Here is a 26,577-nt window from a genome sequence, read left to right as displayed (position 1 = left end):
GTAAGATTGTCTGTTTAAGTATAGCAGTTAGCTAAACAAGGTAGTTAGGCAAACAAGGATTTGGAGTAACCAAGGGGAAATATAATTTAATATTTTTAAGTTAAACCTTTTAGCAAGAATATGTGAGAATCTCATTCAGCATACAGCTTGCCATATGTTTGCATCACTGGAGCAGCCACTTCAGGGATTATATGTTTGTGGCAAGTGGTGAGCATATTGTCTCTTTAGAAACTCGTATTGGAGTTCTGGAGGAATGAATAGCAACACTGCATGAAATTCAGACACTTGAATTTGGATAGGACTGAGCTAGATGTTAATTGGTTCTAGCAGTGGGAATGGGGAGGATTCAGATGAGGAGACTCCAGAAACTAGCTGGGTCACAGTCAGAGGGTAAGGTAAAGGTAAGCAGAAGAGACAGGCAAGTTCTCTGCTTGTACACCCCAACAGATTTGCAAGATTAAGTGAAGATGTTGGGGATATCAGTTCAGGGGTGGCAATTTCAGAGAGGGCTGTTTTGCCTAGTATAGTAAACAGTCCTTTAGTCGTGGAAGAGGAGCATTCTATGGTGGGCAGTCCTTCAGACATGGTAGAGGGGCATACTATAGTTAACAGTCCTTCGGACATGGAAGAGGGGCATACAATTCAGGGCCTGAGGCAGACTGTTGGTGGTAGGAGACTCTATTATTAGGAAGCTTGATAGGGTAATTTTTCATCCAGACCTTTAAATAGATCAGTTTGCTGTCTTCCAGAGGGCTCATGTTAGGCATAATGTGGAGCGTATTGATAGATTGTTAGAGGGATATCGGTCTGATCCTGCAGACTTCAGGGAGTTATGTAGCAAGCTTAAAGCAAGGACCTACAAAGTAATATTTTTTGAGATATTACCAGTGCCGTGTGCTAACTCAGTAAGGCAGAAGGAACTAAGGTCTGTTAATTGATGGTTAAAAACATGGTGTAAAAATGAGGGGTTTGACTTTTTAGAGCACTGGGCTGACTTTTCACTTGGGTACAATTTGTACAGTAAGGATGGATTGCACCTGAATGACATGGGTGCAGGTGTGTTGGGGGGAAAGGATGTTAGCATGTTTAGATAATCTATTAAACTAGACAAAGGGGGAGGGTCAGTTAGAACACAATAGAACAGATAGAGTCTGTGAATATGTCACTTCTATAGTATCTCAAGGAAGGGGTGACTTAAGAAATGTAATATTAGAAAGTATGGAGGAAAGCACACCAGGTAGCAGCAAAAAGCACATGAAAATTAAATGTATGACAACAAATTCAAGAAGCATGACGATTAATATGGGGGAGCTGGAGCTCTTAGTTGCAGAAGAGGACTATGACATTATCAGTATAACCGAAACTTGGTGGAATGATTCACATGACTGGGCAGTTAACTTAGAGAGGTATACTTTATTTAGGAGGGACAGGAATAATAAAAGGGGTGGAGGAATCTGCATGTATATTAAACCTAACCTTAAACCTACAATAAGGGAAGATATTTATGATACAGGTGACAATGTAGAGACCCTGTGGGTTAAAATTAAGAGTGGGGGAAAAAAATCCTAAAATATATTACTTGGAACATGCTACAAGCCCCCCAACATTAGTGACCTGGAGGAAACTCAACTACTTATGCAAATAGTTAAGGCTGCTAATAATAGTGCTGTAATTATGCAAGATTTTAACTACCCTGATATAAACGGGGACAACGAAACTAGTAATTTAGCTAAGGGGGATAGATTTTTAAATGTTCTCAGGGATAACATCTTGTCACAATTAATAAAGGAGCCAACTAGGGGTAACGATATATTGGATTTAGTGCTCTCAAACAATACAGATATAATATCAAACATAGAAGTCAAAGAACATTTGGGTAACAGTGATCATAACATGGTCACATTTGAAATCTTTTTTCATAAGTAGTGTCTTAAAGGTTTAGCTAAGACTTTTAATTTTAAGAAAGCAAAATTCAACGATTTAAGGAAATCATTAATTAACATAAATTGTGACAAAGTATTCTCTAATAAAAATACAGAGGATACATGGATAACATTTAAAACTTTGCTAAATAAATATACATATCAACAAATATCATATGGTTTTAAAAATAACAAATCCAAGCCAATATGGCTAAATAAAAATGTGTTAAGTGAAATTAGGAAAAACCATAGGGCATTTAAATTATACAAAGAAAATAGTACAGACTCAACATAACATCTTTATAAGGAATTTAACAATGCATGCAAAAAAGCAATCAAATTTGCCAAAATGGAAAATTAAAAATTAATTGCTAAGGATTCTAAGTTTAACCCTAAAAGGTTCTTTAAGTACACAAATAGCAAAAAATCTAAGGAGGACAATATAGGTACATTAAAATGCATGGAGAAGGATGAGGTACTAAATCAGTTCTTTTCTTCAGTATACAAAAGAGAGGAACCAATGGAGGATACTTTGGAACAAACTAGAACATGCCAGCACATACCATTAACTGGGTTATGTATAGAGGATATCAGGAAAAAATGGATAATATTCAGGTAAATAAAACTCCAGGCCCAGATGGAATTCACCCAAGGGTATTTTTAAATCAGCATGGTTTTATCAGAAATAGATTATGTCATACTAATATAATTAGATTATATGAGGAAGTAAGTAAAAATATAGATAAAAGGGAATCAGTTGATGTGATATACTTAAATTTTGCAAAGGCTTTTGATACAGTGCCACATGAGAGATTAATGCACAAAATTAAGGGACTGGGAATAGCTGAACATGTTAGCTCATGGATAAATAACTGGATAAAATATAGGGAGCAACGAGTAGTAGTGAATAGATCATACTCAGATTGGACAAAGGTAATCAGTGGAGTCCCCAAGGAATCAGTAGTGGGCCCTGTTCATTTTAATATTTTTATAAATGACTTGGAGCTAGGATTAAATAGCGACATCTCTATTTTTGAAGATGATACTAAGTTAAGTAAGGTCATTAGGTCAGAGCAGGATGATCTTTTGTTACAAAGGGATCTTCAAAAATTATAAGTATGGGCAGGAATATGAAAAATGAGATTTAATATGAGAAAATGCAAGGTTCTACATTTTCTAAGTAAAAGTAAGCAGTCAACGTATTATTTAAATGGGAGAAAACTTAGCCAAACAGAGGAGGAAAGGGATTTGCATAAAAATCGAAAGAGAGAGAACAGCACTCCATGAGATAGAACAGAAGCTGGAATAACTTCCATGCATGTTCATTTTTATTAAATTCCTCAGGGTGCCAGTTCTTTTTGCACACTATGCCCCTTCACAGAGAAAAAATATCCTGAAGCATATCAGTCTGACCCTGCCCAATGACAGTCCAGCGCCGAAATACCAGGCAATTCTTCTCTGAACAAGGGAAGCAACAACCCCAGACGATCGTTTCGGCCTTCTATGGGCCTCGTCAGTGAGGTGCAGTTGTATCTCTCTAAGGGCAAGTGTGTATGGAGTCCACGTCTGGTTTCCCCATTACTCTTAGGGTGACCCAAGAATAATTTGCATAAAAATCGAAAGAGAGAGAACAGCACTCCATGAGATAGAACAGAAGCTGGAATAACTTCCATGCATGTTCATTTTTATTAAATTCCTCAGGGTGCCAGTTCTTTTTGCACACTATGCCCCCTTCACAGAGAAAAAATATCCTGAAGCATATCAGTCTGACCCTGCCCAATGACAGTCCAGCGCCGAAATACCAGGCAATTCTTCTCTGAACAAGGGAAGCAACAACCCCAGACGATCGTTTCGGCCTTCTATGGGCCTCGTCAGTGAGGTGCAGTTGTATCTCTCTAAGGGCAAGTGTGTATGGAGTCCACGTCTGGTTTCCCCATTACTCTTAGGGTGACCCAAGAATAATTTGCATAAAAATCGAAAGAGAGAGAACAGCACTCCATGAGATAGAACAGAAGCTGGAATAACTTCCATGCATGTTCATTTTTATTAAATTCCTCAGGGTGCCAGTTCTTTTTGCACACTATGCCCCTTCACAGAGAAAAAATATCCTGAAGCATATCAGTCTGACCCTGCCCAATGACAGTCCAGCGCCGAAATACCAGGCAATTCTTCTCTGAACAAGGGAAGCAACAACCCCAGACGATCGTTTCGGCCTTCTATGGCCTCGTCAGTGAGGTGCAGTTGTATCTCTCTAAGGGCAAGTGTGTATGGAGTCCACGTCTGGTTTCCCCATTACTCTTAGGGTGACCCAAGAATAATTTGCATAAAAATCGAAAGAGAGAGAACAGCACTCCATGAGATAGAACAGAAGCTGGAATAACTTCCATGCATGTTCATTTTTATTAAATTCCTCAGGGTGCCAGTTCTTTTTGCACACTATGCCCCTTCACAGAGAAAAAATATCCTGAAGCATATCAGTCTGACCCTGCCCAATGACAGTCCAGCGCCGAAATACCAGGCAATTCTTCTCTGAACAAGGGAAGCAACAACCCCAGACGATCGTTTCGGCCTTCTATGGGCCTCGTCAGTGAGGTGCAGTTGTATCTCTCTAAGGGCAAGTGTGTATGGAGTCCACGTCTGGTTTCCCCATTACTCTTAGGGTGACCCAAGAATAATTTGCATAAAAATCGAAAGAGAGAGAACAGCACTCCATGAGATAGAACAGAAGCTGGAATAACTTCCATGCATGTTCATTTTTATTAAATTCCTCAGGGTGCCAGTTCTTTTTGCACACTATGCCCCTTCACAGAGAAAAAATATCCTGAAGCATATCAGTCTGACCCTACCCAATGACAGTCCAGCGCCGAAATACCAGGCAATTCTTCTCTGAACAAGGGAAGCAACAACCCCAGACGATCGTTTCGGCCTTCTATGGGCCTCGTCAGTGAGGTGCAGTTGTATCTCTCTAAGGGCAAGTGTGTATGGAGTCCACGTCTGGTTTCCCCATTACTCTTAGGGTGACCCAAGAATTATTTGCATAAAAATCGAAAGAGAGAGAACAGCAGGAAAGGAAAGGGATTTGGGAGTAGTAATGCATAACAAGCTAAAGATGGGTGCACAATGCAGGGCAGCGTCTACAAAGGCTAATAAGATGTATTAAAAGAGGCATTGAGGGGGCGTGTCCTAACAGCGTTCTAGTAAGGACGCACATCTCAAGAGCTCCGGAGGAATTTTTGATAAACCGACGAATATCAAATCCTTATAACAGCATCTACATAAGATTTCTAAGTTATAGCATTGCCCCACTTTGTGAGGCTCTAATACAGCTTTGCTTTGCTGTTTGCATGAAACTGGAGCCACGGATTAGACACAGAAGGCCTAGAGCGGCGGCTCAACATTAGGTGAAACCTCCCCCGGGAAACCGGGTTACACTACCATAACTGGACTGCGTAGGTTTATCATTAAATATTGCATCCCTTTTCTTTCATACCCCAGTACGAGGAGATACACAGTGAATTCATACCCAGCGATCATGCCTGGTGAGAAGCTATTACAGCACCTTGACACCATCTTCAGTAGAATGGAGGAGCTGCTGCAGTCTCTAATGGACAAATCGCTACCAGACTATATTATAAGAGATTTAGCAGAGGACGCTACGGGACTTCCCCTGCCAGTCGATTGCATAATGGATCCTGTTCAGGAATATGGCTCACCACTAAAAAAGACCCCTATCACTAAGGCGCTAATACAAGAAGACAGACCACGGGAATCACTAGATGATTTTACTTACACTCCGGCAACAAGGGCCCACCGGAAACTTCAACTAAAATCTAACAGTCAGCCTTATAAGAAAATCAATACCACAAAAAAAACAACAACAACCAAACTGTCGCTATGGAAAAGGGGCAAGAAAATGGCGTCTAATCTCCCGGGCGCGCCAATTCTCAGACTCACCACAGCTGACCGATCACTAATAAATCTGATCAAACGCGGTAAAAACCGCATCCAGAAGACACCATGGACTGTTCATTCCACATTGGGTCCCCGACAAGTAAGAGAGGTCTTTGGATCCTCACCTCTTCTCTCCACCGCATCGCTAATGGGATTTAATACAACCGGCAAATTAACTTGAACTTTACATTACTCACATAGACTTGGCATTTTTCATCAAGCCCTTACCGGGATCCCTGACATGGACGTTAGCTGTGCTCATGATATAGTATTTGCATGTAGAAAGAGATCTGACCCGGGTTAAAACTGGAAGAGACAATTCTTATTTCTGGTCTGTTTAGTTAAGTTTATGTGTTTCCTGATTGGCGATACCGTTTAAAGTAAAGTTAAGTTTTTGTTTTCCTAAACAATGTGAGTTTTAGAATGCAGTCACACACAAACCCTCTATAACATCACCTAATGCGTAGCTGACTTGTTTCACTCTACACTTTATTCAGTGATCATCTCTGTTATGTGCCTTTAGTGTAAATACTTAAAAGAGACAACTATGGGATATATACATGTTCCTACATATATAACCACCATTACAGATCTTATATATCATTGTCCTGTGCTTTGGTCCCCACTTTGCGGCCAGCGGCCGGGGCCGTGTGGGGGCTAGGGCACTAGATTATTCTGCACGGAACACACAGTGATAGCATACACTTGATTAGGAAGAGAAAATAACCACACAATCTCTTTTACATATTTTATATTTACTTTCTAATTCCCTGGAGGGTAACATTACTTTACTCAAGCTGACAATTTCTGTTTTATATCATGAGAGAGGTTTGCTTATATATGTTTATGCTGTATTACATTTATCCCATTTGTTTTATACTCCCCACTCTATGGCTGTAATACCACATTTTTTTTTCATAGAGAGATCTCAAACCTAGCATTATAATAGTTGGCCCAGTCCTGGCCATATTTATTTGTTAAATGTTTTCTTTATAAAAACACTAACTCCATGGCAGTGTTTTACATGGTCATGTCATTTTATAACTTATATATTTTCCTCTCACATACCTAGGGCAATGTTGACTTTTGTATTATTGTGGCTGGTCCAGTTTTGGTCTTTTTGGTTTAATCTTTGTAACTTTAAAACTGTGCATCTTATTACCTTGAATGGTTGTATAGCGTTGATTTTTCATATTTTAGATGCAAATTTTCTTTGTTTGTTTTCTCTTTTTTGTTTTTGTTTTAAGCACAATCCCCTGGAATTGGACTTACATAGCCGCACAGGTCCAAAAGTGACCTATTATGTTAAAATAAGGGGAAGAAAAATGAGGACTTATCAATATCTTAAATCAGATATGACATGAATATTTGATTTGCTGTTTACCTATTGAGATATCTGTATTTTAATTATTTTCTTTGACCTCAATAAAAATATTAATAAAAAAAAAAAAAAAAAAAGAGGCATTGATTCAAGGGAGGAAAGCATAATTCTGTCACTATAAAAATTCCTGGTAAGACATCACCTTGAGTATGGAGTGCAGTTCTGGGGATAAAGATATTGCAGAACTAGAAAAAGTTCAGAGAAGGGCCACAAAGCTAATAAGGGGAATGGAGAATTTAAGCTATGAGGAGAGGCTAGCCAAACTGGGTCTATTTTCTTTAGAAAAAAGGCGCTTGAGAGGTGATAGGATTACTTTATATATTGTATTACTTCCAAGCTCCATTCACGCTGTGGCTAGGGCTTCTGCTAGAATCCCCCCCAGTCATCTGGGTTATTGAGTACCTTGTTACTCCAGTGAAATGCTTCTCCACTCACTATCATTGCCTTCTCGGCTCCTGCATAGTTCAAGTATTAGATGGCCATCCCCTATGGCTGCAGCTAATGAAGGAGAAGTACCAAGCCTATTATTACTTTAACAAATTTGACCTTATACAGCAAGTTATCAACATCTCTACCCGATAAATGAGAATTTATAACAAGATGGCAAAGTTCATGATCATGGACACCCTCAGCAGGGAAGCAGAAATATCTCAGCTGATTCGTAGCCATTTTAGTGAGCTCAAACAGAGTTTAGTCTCATTGCTATCATGTGGCCCAACCCTTCACCCTAAACAGTCTATACCACCACTAGACTTACAGCGGCATTCATTGAGCGAACAAACTATATCCCTGAACTTAGACACCATCAAGGGAACCTACTTCACTATAGCAGAACACACTATACTAAGTCCTGCCATTGACTTGTTAGAAGGTCCAGAGTATCCCAGTAAGGCACAGAGAGTCATATTTACACCCCAACAAAACGGGACATTGGACTTTACAGAGAGACCCCTAGAGGTCAAAGCGGTGGAAGGGTCCGAAGCATATGTCACTCGGGGAGGTGTGGCCCAGCCTCCCGGAGTATAGCGAGGATATGGCATATACATTGTGTGATGTGAGGCAAAGTCTTCGACAGCGATTGCTGCTCCACTGCTTACCAATCTCCTGCTCCACTGCTTACCAATGTAAGCAATGGAGCAGGAGACTTTCACAAAGGTCCTAGTAAACAGACCATTCAAGTACAAACCCCATAAGGAACATGTGAGGACTGGAGTGGGATAATTGAGATCAGCTGAAAATCTGTCTTTGACTTTTGCTAGTAACTATTAACTGTTGTACTTATCCCTGCAGGATGTTCTTAAGGTTTCTTTAATAATATATGCTTTATAAAGTCTTGTACAAACATTACTTCCAGGTTATTGTTAAATCAGTTTGCCCAATAGAAGTAGCTTGATAGGCGTTATTGTTGGTATTATGCATACTATTATTTATACTGGATTTTATGAAGGTTCTCAACCTGAGTTTTCTGTCCAGTATATACTCATGTGCTCTATGGGTATATGTTTTAGAGGCATATTAGCGTCTGTCCTGCTTATAGTTATATCTCTTCTTTAGAAACAATACTTCTGTTAGCTGCCCTCATCCACACTAATGTTGGTTATGCCGCAGTTTATTTGTTAGCTCATTAGGTTAATACATATATTAGAACACTGCTTCCTACCAATGTGGTTATTTGCTCTATTTGTCTAACCTATACATAGTTTCAGAAACTTTATGTTGTTGAACATAGTTTGTAAATTATCTGTTAATAATTTTTGGGCACCCTTCATCTAACCTTTATCTAAAGTAGTGTCCCTTTAGGGTTAGTCTATAACTTATATGCATTACCCAGCTCAGCTTCAGTATGCCAGTTTCCCTTCTTGATCTGGCTTAATACATAGATGTAATGTATATTTCAGTTTACAATGCTACTATTATGTTAGAGTTAAATCATATAAAGCTTGCAAGTTTATTATTAGGTAACACTCATCTGGCTTGGATGAAGACTTTGGCCTGCTTGGATGAAGACTTCGGCCCGCTTGGATGAAGACTTCTGTCGGCTTGGATGAAGACTTCTGCCGGCTTTGATGAGGACTTCTGCCGCTTCATTGGGGATGGATGTCTTCCAATCAGCCAATAGAATGCAAGCTCAATCCTATTGGCTGATTGGATCAATCCTATTGGCTGATAGGATTGCATTTTTTTTTCACCTTTAATTTCCGATTGGCTGATAGAATTCTTTCAGCCAATCGGAATTCAAGGGACACCATCTTGGATGATGTCCCTTAAAGGAACCTTCATTTTTCATTCTTCATTAGCCGTCAGAAGAAGAGGATGCTCCGCGCCAGATGCCTTGAAGATGGAGCCGCTCCGTGCCGGATGGATCAAAATAGAAGATGCCGTCTGGATGAAGACTTCTGCCGGCTTGGATGAAGACTTCTGCCCGCTTGGATGAAGACTTCGGCCCGCTTGGATGAAGACTTCGGCCCGCTTGGATGAAGACTTCTGCCGGCTTGGATGAAGACTTCTGTCGGCTTGGATGAAGACTTCTGGCGGCTTCGATGAGGACTTCTGCGCTTCATTGAGGATGGATGTCTGGTCTTCAAAAACTGTAAATGGATCTTCGGGGATTAGTGTTCGTTTTTTTTTAAGGGTTTATTGGGTGAGTTTTATTTTTAGCTTAGGGTTTGGGCGGAAAAAGAGCTAAATGCCCTTTTAAGGACAATGCCCATCCAAATGCCCTTTTCAGGGCACTGGGGAGCTTAGGTTTTTTAGATAGGATTTTATTCGGGGGGTTTGATTGTGTGGGTGGTGGGTTTTACTGTTGGGGGGTTGTTAGTATTTTTTTTTACAGGTAAAAGAGCTGATTTCTTTGGGGCAATGCCCCACAAAAGGCCCTTTTAAGGGCCATTGGTAGTTTAGTTTAGGCTAGGGTTTTATTTATTTTGGGGGGGGCTATAGTTAAACAGTTGCTCATTCCAAGGTTTTGAGCATCATTTAACAGCATATATTATACATCGTACTCTACCTACCCCTACGACAGTACTTAAGCCAGACATAGAAATTAAGTTTTACGCATTTAACTCTTAGGTATAGACCATCTTGCCATATAGAACATACAACGCTACTATGACCTTCTATGGTTTATTATAATTGTCCCCATTTATACTGTCAAGCTAAAGACGAGAACACCACCTTATATATGAGTTCTGTTAACTAGTAACCAGTATCCTAAGGTGTTGTAAATTGAGAGTTAGTCTAAGGCTTCTTTTGAACTGTTTGCTTCATACCAGGACCTGGTTTCATTGACTAAAGTTCTTGCTAGAAATCTGCTATTGCGCTCATGCTATACTATTATATACCATACTCACCACACTTAACATATAAATTGTCCAGTTCTTTGATCTATTCAAATGGTAAAGAGATTCTGTATGGTCCATTGGAATTATTCACTAAACAACTTGGTTATAGCCAATACTACATTTTCTCCATCTACTTTAACCAAAAATAACTTACAAGCTCCCACTTTGTAAACATCAGAAAATATATCTAAACACCCACCACCCCAAATTATTATGCTCTTGGTTCTATTACGGAAGCAGCTGATTAGATGCTACTTTCCGGATGAATAGATATAGTAAGTTCACATAACCACACTTCCGCTTAGTACTATACCCTGGGCACAGAGGATTTATGTACTTGAAAAATAATTTTTGTTTAGCTACTGTTATATCCTTGTGTGTTATAGACAATGCTCTATATGGGATGGTTATAGAGTAGCCTACTTGGTTTTCTCCTTATCTATCTATATCACCAGGAACTGCTAAAATTATATTGTAGTATACTTCCTTAAAGGGACACTGAATCCATTTTTTTTTCATGATTCAGATAGAGCATGACATTTTAAGCAACTTTCTAATTTACTCCTATTATCAATTTTTCTTCGTTCTCTTGCTATCTTTATTTTAAAAGCAGGAATGTAAATCTTAGCAGCCAGCCCATTTTGGGTTCAGCATCATGGATAGCACTTGTTTATTGGAGGATTACATTTACCCACCAATAAGCAAGCATACCCCAGGTTCTCAACCAAAAATGGTCCGGCTCCTATGCATCACATTCCTGCTTTTTAAATAAATATAGCAAGAGAACAAAGAAAAAATTATAATAAGAGTAAATTAGAATGTTGCTTAATATTGCATGCTCTATCTGAATCATTAAAGAAAACAGTTGGGTTTAGTGTCCCTTTAATGTTAATTCTAATCCCTACCCTACTAATCCTGATAAATATATGTTTATCTGTGCACCTATAGTATTTATCGGGAAAAATAAGGTGTGATATTATGTGTTGCATTTCTTTAATGTATGTAAAACATTATTCCTTGATGTACATAAGCTCCAGTTTTACTATGTCCTTAGAATATTTTCTTTGAGCTTTCTAAGAAACCTGAAAAAGCCTATGTACTGAATATATTTTCTCGTATGTATAATTTTTGCCTAAACACCTTAATAAAAATTATTAAACAAAAAAGAAATGAGTATTTGAGCCAACGTAGGTTTGGCTTTCAACTAAGAATACCAAGAGTACTCAATAAATTTGATGATAAAAATAAATTGGAAGGTTGCTCTATCTGAATCATGAAAGTTTAATTTGGACTTTACTATCCCTTTAAGATGCTTAGAAAATTTTACAAGACTGGTGAAAGAATCCTGGGAACCCCCCTCTTCAGCCCAGGGAGCTGCCTGTCCCTTCCACTTTTTGAAGCTGTCAGTTTTAGTTGGCAATGCAGAAAATCCAAGGTACAATGTAATTTGTATACAAAGTATGGTCCTAATTTGTTAAAGTAGCAAATGAGTGTAACAAAACTCTCATATAATACTGTTTATATATACAAATTACATTGCAGTGCTATATTGCACTGGGCTTGTCTCTCCTTCATATATAAAAATAAGAGATCTCATAGTGCTGGAGAGTTCCGCCCTTTTTCTTTTGAATATTCAGTGAGTTCAACCCCTGTAAAGTCTCAAATGCAATTTCTCTCCAAGTTGGAGAAGTTTTAAATATCTCCAGCCTGAGTGTATATACACAGTGTAAACGCTGACTTCAAAAAACACAAGCATGCTTAGTCCACTTGAATGATTTTTGTTAGGGAACATTAATATGAATTGGCTAGATTAGGAGTTTTGCGGTATGAGTGAAAAAGCAGCGTTATTGCTCTTTTTCCCTACCACTGGTATTATGAGTCTTGCAGGTATATCTGTACCGCACACTTTTTTGTCCGTAACGCAACGTAACTACCGCAGCTTTTAAAAAGTCCTTTTTCAATGGGACTTCCATAGCACCGGTGTTATGAGTTTGCCTGTCCAGCCAAAAAGTGGTACAGCCTATACCGTGAAGATCCATAACGTAAACTGAAAGTCAGTAGTTATGGCTTTTATGTTACAAACGCCGTAACATAAAAACTCATAACTAAAGGGCTAAAAAGTACACTAACACCCATAAACTACCTATTAACTCCTAAACCGAGGCCCTCCTGCATCGCAAACACCTAAAATAAAATTATTAACCCCTAATCTGCCGCTCCCGACATCACCGCCACTAGAATAAACATATTAACCACTAAACCGCCGCTCTACCGCATTGTAAACACTAGTTATTATTATTATTATTATCGGTTATTTGTAGAGCACCAACAGATTCTGCAGCGCTAAGTTAAATATTATTAACCCCTAATCAGCTGTCCCTAACATTGCTGCAACCTACATTACTGTTTTTAACCCCTAATCTTCTGCTCTCAAAATCGTCGCCACTATACTAAAGTTAGTAACCCCTAAACATAACCCTAAGTCTAACCCTAACACCCCTAACTTTAATATAGTTTTCATCCAAGCGGGCTGAAATCTTCATCCAAGCCGGCAGAAGTCTTCATCCAAATGGTATGTATCTTCTATCTTCATCCATCCAGCGCGGAGCGGCTCCATCTTCAAGACATCTGACGCGGAGCAACCTCTTCTTCCGACGGCTAATGAAGAATGAAGGTTCCTTTAAGGAACGTCATTCAAGATGGCGTCCCTTGAATTCCAATTGGCTGATAGAATTCTATCAGCCAATCGGAATTAAAGGTGAAAAAATCCTATTGGCTGATGCAATCAGCCAATAGGATTGAGCTTCAATCCTATTAGCTGATCCAATCAGCCAATAGGATTGAGCTTGCATTCTATTGGCTGTTCCAATCAATTTAAGGGCAATGCCCATCCAAATGCCCTTTTCAGGGCACTGGGGAGCTTTGTTTTTTTAGATAGGATTTTATTTGGGGGGTTTGATTGTGTGGGTGGTGGGTTTTACTGTTGGGGGGTTGTTAGTATTTTTTTTTACAGGTAAAAGAGCTGATTTCTTTGGGGCAATGCCCCACAAAAGGCCCTTTTAAGGGCCATTGGTAGTTTAGTTTAGGCTAGGGTTTTATTTATTTGGGGGGGGGGGGCTATAGTTAAACAGTTGCTCATACCAAGGTTTTGAGCATCATTTAACAGCATATATTATACATCGTACTCTACCTACCCCTACGACAGTACTTAAGCCAGACATAGAAATTAAGTTTTACACATTTAACTCTTAGGTATAGACCATCTTGCCATATAGAACATACAACACTACTATGACTTTCTATGGTTTATTATAATTGCCCCCATTTATACTGTCAAGCTAAAGACGAGAACACCACCTTATATATGAGTTCTGTTAACTAGTAACTAGTATCCTAATGTGTTGTAAATTGAGTTAGTCTAAGGCTTCTTTTGAACTGTTTGCTTCATACCAGGACCTATGCCTGGTTTCAGTGACTAAAGTTCTTGCTAGAAATCTGCTATTGTGCTCATGCTATACTATTATATACCATACTCATCACACTTAACAAATAAATTGTCCAGTTATTTGATCTATTCAAATGGTAAAGAGATTCTGTACGGTCCATTGGAATTATTCACTAAACAACTTGGTTATAGCCAATACTAGCTGATACTACATTTTCTCCATCTACTTTACCTAAAAATAACTTACAAGCTCCCACCACAAACTCCCCCCCCCCCCTATAGTTTACTTTGTAAACATCGGAAAATATATCCAAACACTCACCACCCCAAATTATTATTCTCTTGGTTCTATTACAGAAGCAGCTGATTAGATGCTACTTTCCAGGTGATTAGATATAGTAAGTTCGCATAACCACACATCCGCTTAGTACTATACCCTGGGCACAGAGGATTTATGTACATGAAAAATAATTTTTGTTTAGCTACTGTTATATCCTTGTGTGTTATAGACAATGCTCTATATGGGATGGTTATAGAGTAGCCTACTTGGTTTTCTCCTTATCTATCTATATCACCAGGAACTGCTAAAATTATATTGTAGTATACTTCCTTAAAGGGACACTGAATCCATTTTTTTTTCATGATTCAGATAGAACATGACATTTTAAGCAACTTTCTAATTTACTCCTATTATCAATTTTTCTTCGTTCTCTTGCTATCTTTATTTTAAAAGCAGGAATGTAAATCTTAGCAGCCAGCCCATTTTAGGTTCAGCACCATGGATAGCGCTTGCTTATTGGAGGATTACATTTACCCACCAATAAGAAAGCATATCGCAGGTTCTCAACCAAAAATGGTCTGGCTCCTATGCATCACATTCCTGCTTTTTAAATAAATATAGCAAGAGAACAAAGAAAAATTTATAATAACAGTAAATTAGAATGTTGCTTAATATTGCATGCTCTATCTGAATCATTAAAGAAAACAGTTGGGTTTAGAGTCCCTTTAACGTTAATTCTATTCCCTACCCTACTAATCCTGATTAATATATGTTTATCTGTGCACCTATAGTATTTATCGGGAAAAATAAGGTGTGATATTATGTGTTGCATTTCTTTAATGTATGTAAAACATTATTCCTTGATGTACATAAGCTCCAGTTTTACTATGTCCTTAGAATATTTTCTTTGAGCTTTCTAAGAAACCTGAAAAAGCCTATGTACTGAATATATTTTCTCGTATGTATAATGTTTGCCTAAACACCTTAATAAAAATTATTAAACAAAAAAGAAATGAGCATTTGAGCCAACGTAGGTTTGGCTTTCAACTAAGAATACCAAGAGAACAATGATGATAAAAATAAATTGGAAAGTTGTTCTATCTGAATCATGAAAGTTTAATTTGGACTTTACTATCCCTTTAAGATGCTTAGAAAATTTCACAAGACTGGTGAAAGAATCCTGGGAACTCCCCTCTTCAGCCCAGGGAGCTGCCTGTCCCTTCCACTTTTTGAAGCTGTCAGTTTTAGTTGGCAATGCAGAAAATTCAAGGTGCAATGTAATTTGTATATATAAACAGTATTATATGAGCGTTTTGTTACACTTCTGTGCTACTTTAACAAATTAGGATCATACTTTGTATACAAAGTATGGTCCTAATTTGTTAAAGTAGCACGAGTGTAACAAAACTCTCATATAATGCAGTGCTATATTGCACTGGGCTTGTCTCTCCTTCATATATAAAAATAAGAGATCTCATAGTGCTGGAGAGTTCCGCCATTTTTCTTTTGAATATTCAGTGAGTTCAACCCCTGTAAAGTCTCAAATGCAATTTCTCTCCAAGTTGGAGAAGTTTTAAATATCTCCAGCCTGAGTGTATATACACAGTGTAAACGCTGGTTTCAACAAACACAAGCATGCTTAGTCCACTTGAATGATTTTTGTTAGGGAACATTAACATGAATTGGCTAGATTACGAGTTTTGCGGTATGAGGGAAAAAGCAGGGTTATGGCTCTTTTTCACTACCGCTGGTATTATGAGTCTTGCAGGTATATCTGTACCGCACACTTTTTTGTCCGTAACGCAACATAACTACCGCAGCTTTTAAAAAGTCCTTTTTCAATGGGACTTTCACAGCACCGGTATTATGAGTTTGCCTGTCCGGCCAAAAAGTGAGTGGTACAGCCTATACCATGAAGATCCATCCCGTAAACTGAAAGTCAGTAGTTATGGCTTTATGTTACAATGCCGTAACATAAAACTCATAACTAAAGGGCTAAAAAGTACACTAACACCCATAAACTACCTATTAACCCCTAAACCGAGGCCCTCCTGCATCGCAAACACCTAAAATAAAATTATTAACCCCTAATCTGCCACTCCCGACATCCCCGCCACTAGAATAAACATATTAACCACTAAACCGCCGCTCTACCGTATTGTAAACACTAGTTAAAAATGATTAACCCATAATCAGCTGTCCCTAACATCGCTGCAACCTACATTACTGTTATTAACCCCTAATCTGCTGCCCCCAAATTCGCCACCACTATACTAAAGTTAGTAACCCCTAAACATAACCCTAAGTCTAACCCTAACACCGGCAGAAGTCTTCATCCAGACGGTATCTTCTATCTTCATCCATCCAGCGCAGAGCGCTCCATCTTCAAGACATCTGGTGCGGAGCAACCTCTTCTTCTGACGGCTAACGAAGAATGAAGGTTCCTTTAAAGAACGTCATCCAAGATGGCATCCCTCACATTCTGATTGGCTGATCCAATCAGCCAATAGAATGCGAGCTCAATCCTATTGGCTGATCCAATCAGCCAATAGGATTTTTTCACCTTTAATTCTGATTGGCTGATAGAATTCTTTCAGCCAATCGGAATTCAAGGGACGCCATTTTGGATTATGTCCCTTAAAGAAACCTTCATTCTTCATTAGCCGTCGGAAGAAGAGGATGCTCCGCGCCGGATGGATGAAAATAGAAGATGCCGCCTGGATGAAGACTTCTGCCGGTTTGGATGAAGACTTTTGCCGGCTTGGATGAAGACTTTGGCCCGCTTGGATGAAGACTTCTGCCCGCTTGGATGAAGACTTCTGCCGGCTTAGATGAAGACTTCTGCCGGCTTCGATGAGGACTTCTGCCGCTTCATTGAGGATGGATGTCTTCCAATCAGCCAATAGAATGCAAGCTCAATCCTATTGGCTGATTGGATCAATCCTATTGGCTGATTGGATCAATCCTATTGGCTGATAGGATTGCATTTTTTTTCACCTTTAATTCAGATTGGCTGATAGAATTCTTTCAGCCAATCGGAATTCAAGGGACACCATCTTGGATGATGTCCTTTAAAGGAACCTTCATTCTTCGTTAGCCGTCGGAAGAAGAGGATGCTCCCCGCCGGATGTCTTGAAGATGGAGCTGCTCCGCCCCGGATGGATGAAAATAGAAGATGCCGTCTCGATGAAGACTACTGCCGGCTTGGATGAAGACTTCTGCTGGCTTGGATGAAGACTTCGACCCGCTTGGATGAAGACTTCTGCCGGCTTGGATGAAGACTTCTGCCGGCTTCAATGAGGACTTCTGCCGCTTCATTGAGGATGGATGTCTGGTCTTCAAAAACTGTAAGTGGATCTTCGGGGATTAGTGTTAGGTTTTTTTAAGGATTTATTGGGTGGGTTTTATTTTTAGCTTAGGGTTTGGGCGGAAAAAGAGCTAAATGCCCTTTTAAGGGCAACGCCCATCCAAATGCCCTTTTCAGGGCACTGGGGAGCTTAGGTTTTTTAGATAGGATTTTATTTGGGGGGTTTGATTGTGTGGGTGGTGTGTTTTACTGTTGGGGGGTTGTTAGTATTTTTTTTTACAGGTAAAAGAGCTGATTTCTTTGGGGCAATGCCCCGCAAAAGGCCCTTTTAAGGGGCATTGGTAGTTTAGTTTAGGCTAGGGTTTTATTTATTTGGGGGGGGGGGCTTTTTTATTTTGATAGGACTATTAGATTACGTGTAATTAGTTTAAATATTTTATAATTAATTTTTTATTTTGTAGTATTTGTTTGTTTTTGTAATTTAGTTAATTGTATTGAATTAATGTAATTTATTTAATTGTAGTGTAAGATTAGGTGTTAGTGTGACTCAGGTTAGGTTTTATTTTACAGATAAATTTGTATTTATTTTAGCTAGGTAGTTAGTAAATAGTTCATAACTATTTAGTAACTAGTCTACCAAGTTACAATAAATACAAACTTGCCTGTGAAATAAAAAAAAACCTAAGCTAGATACAATGTAACTATTAGTTATATTGTAGCTAGCTTAGGGTTTATTTTGCAGGTAAGTATTTAGTTTTGAATAGATATTGGGGGCGGCAGATTAGAGGTTAATAAGTGTAATGTAGGTAGCGACGACATTGGGGGCAGCAGATTAGGGGTTAATAAGTGTAGGTAGGTAGCGATGACATTGGTGCGGCAGATTAGGGGTTAATAAGTGTAATGTAGGTAGCAACGACATTGGGGGCGGCAGATTAGGGGTTAATAAGTGAAATGTAGGTTTCGGCAATGTCGGGGGTGGCAGATTAGGGGTTAATAAGTATAATGTAGGTGTCGGCGATGTCGGGGGCGGCAGATTAGGGGTTAATAAGTGAAATGTAGGTGATGGCGATGTTGGGGGCGGCAGATTAGGGGTGTTTAGACTCGGGGTTTATGTTAGGGTGCTAGGTGTAAACATAAATTTTATTTCCCCATATGAATCAATGTGGCTTCGTTATGGAGCTTTACGCTCTTTTATTGCAGGTGTACGGCTTTTTTTCAGCCGGCTCTCCCCATTGATGTCTATGGGGAAATCGTGCACAAGCACGTAAAACCAGCTCAAAGCAGTGCTGGTATTTGTGTGCGGTATGGAGCTCAATTTTGCTCAACGCTTACATATTGCCTGCTAACTTTGGGTTTATGAAAACCTGTAATAGCGGCGCTATAGGGAGGTGAGCGGTGACAATAACTTGAAAGTTAGTACCGAGCCGCTCATAATGCAAAACTCGTAATCTAGCTGATTATTTGCTCTGAGTGCCAGTGGTTATGTTTCATGTAATCATTGCAAAAAATGTTGCTTAACCACATGCCCCAAGCACCTTAGTCTCTCTAAGCAAGTGCATGAAAGTTAATGGGACAGTCTAGTCCAAAATAAACTTTCATGATTTAGTTAGGGCATGTAATTTTAAACAATTTTCCAATTTACTTTTATCATCAATTTTGCTTTGTTCTCTTTTTATTCTTAGTTGAAAGCTAAACCTAGGCGGTTCATATGCTAATTTCTAAGCCCTTAAAGGCCACTTCTAATCTAAATGCATTTTAACAGTTTTTCCCCACTAGAGGGTGTTAGTTCATGTGTGTCATATAGATAACACTGTGCTCATGCATGTAGAGTTACCTAGGAACCTCCACTGATTGGCTATAGTGCAAGTCTGTCAAAAGAACCAAAATACGGGGCCAGTTTGTAGAGGCTTATATACAAGATAATCACAGAGGTAAAAAGTGTATTTATATAACTGTGTTGGTTATGCAAAACTAGGGAATGGGTAATAAAGGGATTATCTATCTTTTAAAACAATAACAATTCTGGTGTAGACTGTCCCTTTAAAAAGGGAGGGGTACAGAATAGTTTTTTATTACCTTAATACACTTTGATCCTGAAATGCATATTTCATCAATCATGGAGACAAAATAATAAATAATTCAATGTTGAATATTATTATGGGTGGATGTTATCAATAACTTCATGTAAGTGTTCTTTGTTTTAAACAAATCAAAATTACTAACCAGCATCTGCAGCTGTGTCTACAGAGGACCCCTCTTCAGCTAGAATAGAAAATGTTAGAACTTCCTTATTTCCATTTAAGTCAATGTGAACTTCAATATTGAAAAATCAGATTTTGACATTGTAGGCTAACATAAAAATATACTAATGTAAAATAATAGTTATCAAGTGACCGGAAACCAACATTGTTGTTGCAATATTCAGAAAGAGCATTCAATTTAAAGACACTTTAAAATATACTATTGCTGAACAGATAAATATTAAGGTAAGTGCCAGTTTTATTTTTCTATGTAGCAGGAAAAAAATTTGCACTTATTCAGCTGAAACACTGCAGGGGGACGTTTTTTATTATTCCTGTCAGGGTACAGAATTTTATGGCAGTTTTTGCAGGCACTGTTAGTGTGAGGAGTTATTTAGTAACGGATTATGTACTTTTTTGGGGGGTTTATTGTTTCTTTTTAAGCCTGTTTTTCAAGACAGCTGTTTAAAAAAATAATTTAATAAAAATGGCTTTTTTGTCAGCTGTAGGACCGCCCCTTTTTGGGAGGTTCTGATTCTGTGATGTCAGAGTTTTTTTGGCGCTTTTCTTCACTTCAGATGGCTCTGCTGTTTAGAAGGCTTCTTGCTCATTTTGCTTTTCTGGAAATCCGGATTGTAAATAGGATTGTTTTTTTCCTCAGTTTGCTGCGGGTTGCAGGACAGGTAGGGCACCTCAGAGTGTTGCCTGGGGTATGTTTTCTTGATTTGGTAAATTTAAAGGGAACATTTATTTAAGAAAGTTTTTTGGTTCTGTATTATATCCTTTGTTAAAAGATATATAAAAAAGTTTTTTTTTTTTATTATGGATCAGGAGGCTGTGCAGGATGTTACCTGTAGCTTATGTTTCTTTTTAAAGACACGATGAGTCCACGGATTTCATCCTTACTTGTGGAATATTCACCTCCTGGTCAGCAGGAGGAGACAAAGAGCACCACAGCAGAGCTGTTAAATAGCCCCTCCCTTCCCTCCCACTCCAGTCATTCTATTTGCATACGTTAGTGATAGGAAGGTAAAGAGTTTATTATTTTTAAATTAGTGCCAGAGTGTGCTGCTTTGTCGAGGGTGTAGCCGTAGTCCACATCAGTCTCTACAGTAGAGCTTTTGGTGCGCCTCCCATACATTGATGCTGCCCTTATCCTGATGGCCTAAGCAAACTTAACTCAGGCTTTATCTTTATCCACAGGGCTATGGGAGGGAGAGGACCTCCTAAACCTGCTGAGATGCCCTGCTGTCAGGCAGATTTTAAAGGAAAGTGCTAACTTTTATTATGGGTCTGAGGTAAAGAAAAAATTCAGGACAGAAGAAGTGGAGCACTTTACTGGGACACATATCTCCTATGTATGTATGAAAGGCGATCCTGTGACAGCTTATTATTATGAGGCACTGGGGCTGAGAGAGAATAGAAGATGGCTTATCTGGGGGCTCTTATATCAAGAGTATTTATTCCCTTACACCGAACTGGAAAAAAAATGAACAGGCTCAGGTGTACTGTCTCTCATCGGTACTACAATTTGCCCCAGGTGTTATAAGGCAGAGTTCAGTTATCTCCCGGTGGCCTACCTCTAAAAACACTAATGGTGACCGGGAGGCTGTGTGTGACACTGCCCACGATGGGCGGGGTTATGTATGGCGCAATTTTCCGATCTCTGGGCTCCATTAAACAATAGGAAATCAGAGTTATGGGTTATCACACCCACGAGGGGAGGAGCTAGGTTTGAGCCAACTTAGACGGCTCTTGGTCAATTTATTCTGTTCATCGGAAGGAAAGAGGAAGTGTTGTTTTTCCTTACTAGGCACATTACTCATTGCTATCATTTAGTTCCGGATAGCGCTACAGCTGCTTTCCGGATTTGCATAAGTCGCTCTAAGTTGTATGACTTTCTAGTAGTGGGTACTGATGGATGAGCCATCAGCATGCTATATCTGAGGTGTAAGTAAATACTTATTTGAGTGCTAATCTGGCTCATTTTGTTGCGCACAAGAATAAAACGTTACAGTTTAAAATTTAAAGCAACAGTAATGTTTTTTATATGGTATCTTTATTAAACGAATTTAAGATGTTTATTTGTTAAATTCATCCTTTGTGAAGCTTAGGATAGAACAAGACCACACTCAAAAATAAAGACTTACTTTTTTAATTTAAAGAAACAGTAACAGTTTTTTTATGGTATCTACAATATTTCAGCTTTGTGTAGACAGGTTGTCTGACATTTCAGCTCGGTCAAACTGAGGGTATAGATGGAAAGTTATTCATGCATCTTCAATAATAAAGATGTGGTTATTATTAGCATTTAAAGGGACAGTACCACTTGCCATATACTGATTCTATTTGCAATTGGTTAAGTTCCTTTTATTCCATTATTCTGCTATATGTGAGGCAGGGTGATTAAACAAGTGTGCATTAATTTTTTTCTCCTCACATGCAGTGCCCTGTGGTTCCTTGCTATTTACCGTCTGGAATTGCTGCACAAGACATTGTTTCCTTAATGTCATGACAATGTTTATTGACAGCAATGTTGACATGCTAATTTGCCTTTTTCTGTGCTCAGAAATAAGAAATTACTTTTTAAATTTAAAGAGACAGTAACATTTTTTATCTTCATTTTTATTAAAAGAATTTCAACTGTTTATTTGTTTGATTCATCCTTTGTGATAGGATTGAACAAGAGCACACACAAAAAATAGTTACTTTTTAAATTTAAAGAGACAGTAACGTTTTTATGTGTTAATTTTTATTAAAATATTTCTCTCTTTTTCTGTTAACAATGGTCAATCTATGCCACAATTTTCTCCTATAGTGTCTCACAAAATTTTTAGGGCCCTCATGCAGTGTCCTGCGTTTCCTCTCACACGCCACCCGGAGTTACTCTGCATTTCATGCATTCTATGTTTTTCCCACTTGGTAGAAAATCATTACTAGAGGAATTATTTTCAATCGTTTAGGGTGATTGATTCAGTAGTGCCTTTTCCGAATGGTTCTTCCCTGTTAATTGAAAGAGGAAGATACTTCGGGATTATCTGAGAGAGCATTCTCAGACTCAGATGAATACTATATTTATTGATCCTGAGGTTGTTTTTCTTTCAGTTTTTTTTTTTTTTTTAGTTTAAACACCTCCATTGGTTACTTTAGAAGGTTTTAGCTACCCTGGGCGACTCCTACACTACTGGTGTAATCTATCCTAGTGCGTCCAGTAAGTTATAAGGAATGGAAGACCAGCATTCCCTATATTTAAAAACATGTTCCCCATAGCCGACTCAGCTACGGAGTCTGGGCAAATATTCCCTAGGGTGGAAGAAGTAGTTTCCAGTTTCGCTAGAGAACTACTATATCCTTAGAGGATAGTTGGGTTTTTCAAAGGTCCTATGGACAAACGTTTTTTTTTTAAAAAAAGTTGTAAACAAGGGCTTACATTGGCAACCAGCTGTGTACTTTGCTCTGTTCTCTGTTCCAGCTCACAGAGCCTTATGGTCAGAGCCTTGTTTTACGGATGGATGCTCTAAACTTTTAGCGATTCGTTACAAGAGGAAGAACTTGTTGGAACCTGGCTTGATGGAAATAATATCTTTTGAAATTTAAAGAATTTCAAAATATAAAAAAAAAAAAATCCAAGTAGCCTGCTGTCGAATCAAACACGGCATGAAGGAAATGTCTCCAAACCGGGACTGGATCTTTTAGGGGCGGATTTTCCTTCCTCATTCAGACTTGGGTTTGAGGATCCCTGGGCAGTAGATATAGTGTCCCAGGGATACAAATTAGAGTTAAAATGTTTTCCTCCCAGAGGCAGGTTTCTGTTTTTCAAGATTATCTGCAGATCAGTCAAGTGGAGAGGCGTTCTTACACTGCGTAGGAGACCTCTTAGATTTGGGAGTGATTGTTCCAGTTCCAATACAGGTACAGGGTCTTGTTTTTTTATCCCAGTCGCTGTGCGGTTAACAAAAAGGAGGGAACCTTCAGACCACTTTTTAGATCTCAGGAGACTAAACAAATTTCTTAGTATACCGTCCTTCAAGATGGAAACTATTCGTTCCATTCTTCCCTTGATCCAAGAGGGTCAATTTATGAGTGGAATTAAAGGACGCATTCCTTCATGTATTATTCACTAGAATCATCTCAAGTTCTAAGGTTTGCCTTACTGGACGAACATTTCCAGTTCGTGGCTCTTCTTTTTGGTCTTGTCACAGCTCTTAGAGTTGTCACAAAGGCTCTGGGATTGCTGTTGACAGTGCTTTGGTTATGGAACATTGCAGTGGCGCCCTATCTGGACGTCATCCTAGTCCAGGCACCATCCTTACAGCAAACAAGATTTCACACGGACATAGTGTTATCCTTCCTGCAATCTCACGGGTGGAAGGTAAATTTGGAAAAAGAGTTCCTTAGTCCCAAGCACCGGGGTAACTTTCTTGGGAACCATAATAGATTCAATTTCAATGAAGATTTTTCTGACAACAGTCAGGAATTCAAAGATTATCGATACTTGTCTCCATTTTGGGTGATTGTGGCAACAGACGCCAGCCTTCTAGGGAAGCAGGCTGGAGCTCCCTAAGGGTTTAGAGGGTTTGGACTCAGTCAGAGTCTGTATTTCCTATACACATTCTGGAACTGAGAGCAATCTACAATGTGTTTTTGGCCTGGCCTCAGTAAGCTTGGCCCAGTTTATCTGGTTCCAGTCGATCTACATGTCGTCAGTGGCTTACATCAATCATCACGAGAGTTCCTTACTGGTGACCTGTTGGCGAGTCACATCCCGGCGGTGGAACATTTGAGAGGTGGATTTCCTGAGCAGGCAGTCTTTTCATCTAGGGGAGTGGGAACTCCATCCAGAAGTTTTCTCCAGTTTTTCTTCCATTTGCTTTTCTTCCTCGGGCCATTGCTCGGCTCAAGCAGGAGAAGACTTTGGTGATCCTCATAGCACCAACTTCGCCTTGTAGGATTTGGTATGCAGATCTGGTGGACATGTAATCTCTGCCACCATGGGGGCTTCCGTTGAGAAGGGACCTTCTAATTCAAGGCTCCTTCTTCACTCAAATCTGGTTTATCTGAAGCTGACTGCTTGGAGATTGAACACTTATTTTTATCCAAGCGGGGGTTTTCTGCCTCGGTCATTGTGACCATGATTCAGGCTCAAAAGCCTATTACTAGTCAATTTTATCTTAAGATATGGTGTTAATATCTCTATTGGGTGATTCCATGGGCTACTCATGGAGTAGATAGGATTCCTAGAATTTTGTTTTTTCTCCAAGAGGGTTTGGAGGAAGGTTTATCATCAAGTTCCCTAAGGGGTAACAGTTCTCTTTTTTGTTACACAAACTCTGGTTGATGTTCCAGATGTACAATCATTTTGTCAGGCCTTGGTCAGGATCAGGCCTGTGTTCATACAGTTACTCCTCCATGGAGTCTGAATCTAGTTTTCAGAGTTCTTAAAGGGTCTCCGTTTGAGCCTATTCTTTCCTTTAGATATTGAGTTGTTATCTTGGAAAGTTTTATTTCTTGTTGCTATTTCTTCTGTTCTGAGAGTGTCAGAACTCTTGGCTTCTCAGTATGAGTCTCCTTATCTTAATTCCATTCAGATAAGGTAGTTTTATGTACTACAATTAGGATTTCTTCCTAAAGGTTGTTTCTGATTGGAACATTAATCAGGAGATTGTTGTTCTTTTCTTGTGTCCTTATCCTTTTTCTCAGAAAGGACTTCTGTTCAATTTGGACATGGTCCATGCTTTAAAAATTTTGTTTACAGGCGACTAAGGCCTTTTGTCAGTCATCTTCTTTGTTTATCGTGTTCTCTGGGAAACGTAATGGTCAGAAATCTACGGCTACCTCTTTCTTTTTGGTTGAAGAGTATCATCCGTTTTGCATATGAGACTGCTGGATAGCAGCCTCCTGAAAGAGTTATGGCTCATTCCGCTAGGGCTGTTGCTTCCTCATGGGCATTCAAAAATTAAGCTTCTGTAAAACAGATTTGCAAGGCTGCAACTTGGTCTTCCCTTCACACTTTTTCTAAATTTTACAAATTTGATACTTTTGCCTTGGCTGAGGCTGCTTTTGGGAGAAAGGTTCTTCAAGCAGTGGTGCCTTCCGTTTAGGTTCCCTGTCTTGTCCCTCCCTTTTCATCCATATTCTCTAGCTTTGGTATTGTATCCCACAAGTAAGGATGAAATCCGTGGACTCATCGTGTCTTTAAAAAGAAAAGAAAATTTATGGTTACCTAATAAATTTATTTCTTTTTAGACACAATGAGTTCACGGCCCGCCCTGTTCTCTGAGACAGGTTATTATTTTTTGTAAACTACAGACACCTCTGCACCTTGGCTTTTCCTTTCTCTTCCTAACTTCGGTCGAATGACTGGAGTGGGAGGGAAGGGAGGAGCTATTTAACAGCTCTGCTGTGGTGCTCTTTGCCTCCTCCTGCTGACCAGGAGGTGAATGTCCCACAAGTAAGGATGAAATCCGTAGACTTATCATGTCTAAAAAGAAATAAATTTATCAGGTAAGCATAAATTTTTTTTTTTTTTTTTTTTTTTTTTATTTGTAAATATTTTTATTGAGGATTATGCATCACAACACATGTTACAGCATGAATGACCAATAAGTTCACATGTATATATACATTATTTTGTTACCATTACATAGTGTGTATAGATATTGGTGATGATGCAGAGCATATAGATCAAACATATCAGAAGTAAGTAAAAT

Source organism: Bombina bombina, chromosome 2, assembly GCF_027579735.1.
Source record: "Bombina bombina isolate aBomBom1 chromosome 2, aBomBom1.pri, whole genome shotgun sequence".
Lineage (NCBI taxonomy): Eukaryota > Metazoa > Chordata > Amphibia > Anura > Bombinatoridae > Bombina > Bombina bombina.
This window is presented reverse-complemented; position numbering follows the sequence as displayed.